A 4,169-nucleotide genomic window follows, 5' to 3' on the forward strand; every position below is an offset into this window, starting at 1 on the left:
GCTCTGCACGCTCCCCGGGCAGGACACACGCCCCGCGTCGGCCCTGCCTGCGCTGTGGGCGGCGGGGCGAGCTCTGGGAGCCCCCTGCCTCCACCGCCCGGCCTGCGGCTGGCAGCTGTGACTTATTGCCCCATTTACCAGGGAGGCACGCGAGCCCTGTAAAGCGAAAAGGTTTGTCCATGGTTGCCCCGGGTGGGGGCCTCCGCCTCAGGGCCTTCTCCCTTTAGGGCATTCCCCAGGCCTGCATATCTAAATAACCCAGGCCACCCCTGCGGGGAAAATGCGGGTGGGTCCTCTGGATGAGAAGCCCTGGGCTCACTGTCTTGACTTTGGGCAGCTCCACCGCCCTAGACCAGAGCTGGGAGCAGGGGCCTGGCCTTGGGGACTACAGGGGTTAATTAAGGTCTGGGCCTTCCGGGGAGAGGTGGGGGGACGCCCTGCCTTCCCACTGGTCCTGCCTGCTGGTCTTGGCACTGGCTGGGCACAGCCCATCCCCCTTCTCAGTGGCCTTCCCAGACCAACCTGTTCTGGGTGTGGGTCTCAGTGACAGCTATCCCTCTCCTGCTTCCGCTCCAGCCTGTCCCTTCCACTTTCCCCTAGTATCCTTCCTTGCATGACCCACTCTGAAGCCTGCCTACCCCCAGGGGTTTACTAGAGGAAGAAAGGACTGAGGATTGGGACCTGGGACTGCCTAGCCCCTCACATCCAAGGTTATGAGGCTATAGAAAGCTTAACTTTGCAAGTCAGAATCGAGTTTGAGTGGCAGCTTCTCTAGGATGTAGAGGAATTATCTCAGTTCTGAGCTTCTGTGTCCCTCTCTGTAAAGGAAGGCTTTCATTGATTTATTTATCTATGCCTGAAAGTGTTTGTGGGGTACACACATGTGGCAGGACAGCCCACAGGGGATTGAGACCCCGTACCTTTTGGGCAAGGTTGCTGGGAGGCATCAAAGAGGTACTGACTGTCGAATCACATTGTGTTTGGCAACTGGTACACGCTAAATGGATTCTGTTGGTTCTGGTGTGATTGGAAAGGTGATTTTTATTAATACTATGAATATCATTCATTGTTCTTGGCCAGGAGACAGGACAGGGGTTACTATCCCGTTTCACAGAATGGAAAGCAGATCCTCCTGTGGGGGTTGTTAAGGTCCTGATGCTCTGACTCACCCTGTTCTATTCTGACCCAGCTCCCTCTGCTGTGTAACACCCTCGGGTGGCTGCCACTACCCTGAGGGTCAAGTTCAGTCTCTTTCCTATCCACCTCCCTGAAATGGAGGGGAGCAGAGCGCTCTGGATTCATGAACTCTGCGACTCTACCAGGGCTTGTCAGGTGCCTGCCGTGCTGGGTGCTCAGGATGTGGAGTACAGAGGATGGATACAGGAGAGGGGGGATGGGATGAAACCAGATCGTGGCTGCTTAGAGTGATAAGCTTCACGGTGTGGAGCAGGCAGTGGTGCTTGGGGGGAGGAAATCCCTCAAATCTTCCTGGGAGGGAGGGAGAAGGGAAGGCTCCCCAGAGGAGGAGGAGCTTGAGTCTTGAAGGATGTGTAGGAGTTTGCCAGGGGAAGGAGTCTCTGTAAAGGCAGGGGGTGTGGATGGGCAAGGAGTTCTCAGAGAAGAACACACAGGTCCCAGCAGTGGTGGGGGGAGGCTGGAGATGAGGAAGACTCTGAGACTTCAGGAGGAGGGGATCTGAGGACAGTGGGGAGCCATAGCAGGTGTTTGGGAACTGACAAGATCAGACGTGCAGTTGCCCAATGGGGCTTGTGGCTGGGGAAGGAATGGTTCTGGTGGCCCTGAGGTACAGAACTGAGAGGCTTCTGCAGGAATGCAGGCAGATGGCCTCAGCAGAGCACACACTTGGAGATAAGAAAGTTTCTATGTTAAATAAGTCTGGGAAATCAGAACATCAGTAAGATATGCGAGGGAAGCAGTTTATGTGGGTTCTGCAGTTTACTAGCTGTGCCATCTTGGACAAGTTAATTCAGCTCTCTGGATCTTGGTTTTCTTATCTGAACAGTGGTGTAAGGAAAGTGTCAGGATGAAATGAAGGGCACAATATAAACAAACACTGTGCCCCAGAGCTTTGCTGTCCAGTAGGTTAGCCACTAGCCCCAAGTGCTTGTGAGAGCACCTGCAGTGTGGCTGATTGAATCCAGGTGTGTTGTCAGGTAAACTTGACACTGGATCCAACTTGGCACAAAAAAAAAAAAAGTGAAATATCTCATTAATGGTCTTATATTGATTACATGTTGAAATAATAATGTTTTGAATACATATTGGGTTGAATAAACTACGCTATTAATGTTCCTTGTTTCTAATTTTTCAACATAGCTACTAGAAAACTTCATAAAACTACTTATGTGGCTCCCATTGTATTTCCATGGGACAGCTCTGCTCTACAGTAGATGCTCAATAAACATTTTGTAGCATAGGGCACTGTTTCTCAGCTTGTGACGTTTTGGTCTTTAGAAGACACTTGGCAGTGTCTGGAGACATTTTTGGTTGTCACTACCTGGGAGGAAGGTGCTGCTGGCATCTACTTAGAGACCAGGGATTTTGTTAAAATCCTAAAATGCACATGACAGCCATTCCTACAACACAAATACGGTCAAGGAGGACACTGGTACAGGGGGAGTGCTTGCTTGAGAAACTTTGGCAATCAGTAGCTTAGCTCACTTGTTTTTTTTTTTTTTTTTTTAATCATCTTGAAGGTTGAAGGCCCTGAGAAAAGTCTTAGGGGAAAGAAACTTGTTACATTTTGCTGATGGGAGCAGGAAGTGCACTGGGCTGATCTCAGGGTCTGGGGAGATAGGAGGGTTTGGATTTGGGAGATGTCAGAGGGTTGAACTAGAGGACTGATTGGATGTGAGTGGGGATAAAGAAGGTGCATGCCTATAATCCCAGTGACTCAGGAGACAGAAGGATTGCAAGTTTGAGGCCAGCCTCAGCAATTTAGTGACTCTGTCTCAAAAAATAAAATGGACTGGGGATGTAGCTAAGAGGCAGAGCTTCAACCCCTGGGGGTGGGGTGGGGTGGGGTGGGGGAGGTGGGTGCACTGGTGCCTGTCTCTAGTCCCAGATACCTGCCTGTCTCTAGTCCCAGATACCTGGGAGGCAGAGGTAGGAGGACTGCAACTTCAAATCCAGCCTCAGCAATTTAGCAAGATCCTGTCTCAAAATTTAAAAAGGGCTGGAGATACAGCTCAGTAGTAGAGTGCTTGCCTAGCATGCACGAGGCCCTGGGTTCCATTCCTAGCACTGCAAGGAGGAGGAGAAAGAACAGAAAAGAAAAAAAAAAAAAAAGGAATGGTGATTTGTCACTGTGATGGGGACAGGGAGGAGCAGGAGGTTTGGAGCAAGATGTTGAGGATTATGAAAGATCCTTGGTGGTGGTGGGGGAGTGGGACCCAGAGCCTGGGCAGCAGCAGGTAACAGTCCTCAGATATATGGAAGCAGTCAAGGGGTGAGGTGAGGCCTGTCCATGTATACGGAGACCCCAGGGGGAAGGAGGTGGTGCTGGGCAGAGAGCCCAGGCTCCTACAGGCCCCAGATGTGTGGAGGGGAGGCTGGGAACCTGAGGGCAGAAGCCAGGTCCAGGGGGTTGAATCGGCAGGGAAGGGGCAGGGGGCAGAGGGAGGAGGAAGTGAGCCGGGAAAGCCCTCTTCTGTCCAGGAGTCTGGAGAAGGTGGCTCTACACAGGGGTGGGGCTTAAGTGGGAAGGTCAAGTGCAGGTTCAAGGGGTGGGAAAGGAGCGGTGGCAGGAAGGGAGTTCTGTCAAGGGTGCCTGGGTCCTTGCACTGGAGCCTGGCTTTGAAGAGGGCAACCTGGGAAAGGTCTGGTCTGATGCAAGCCCCCGTCCCCTTCTCTCAGACCCATGTAGAACCCCAGGCTCCAAAAGAGATGTGCTGACTGCAACAGCAGCATGGGCAGCGTCCCCCATGTTGACCGCGGTCATCTCCTCCCCGACTCCCCACATCTGCCAGGCTTTCTCCTCTCCACCCTTGGGCCTATGCCCACTTCTGCCCCCTACCTAGGATTCTGGTGGCCCCCTCTGACATGACCTCGCTGCTCCTCTAGGCTCCATTCCTTCATGTTCTCTGCTCCAGGGTGTCCCTAAGGCCCTCTGCTTTTACCCTCTCACCTGCTGTCCCTCCTGTCCCGTT

This window comes from Marmota marmota, unplaced genomic scaffold (genome assembly GCF_001458135.2).
Source record: "Marmota marmota marmota unplaced genomic scaffold, marMar, whole genome shotgun sequence".
NCBI classification, from domain to species: domain Eukaryota; kingdom Metazoa; phylum Chordata; class Mammalia; order Rodentia; family Sciuridae; genus Marmota; species Marmota marmota.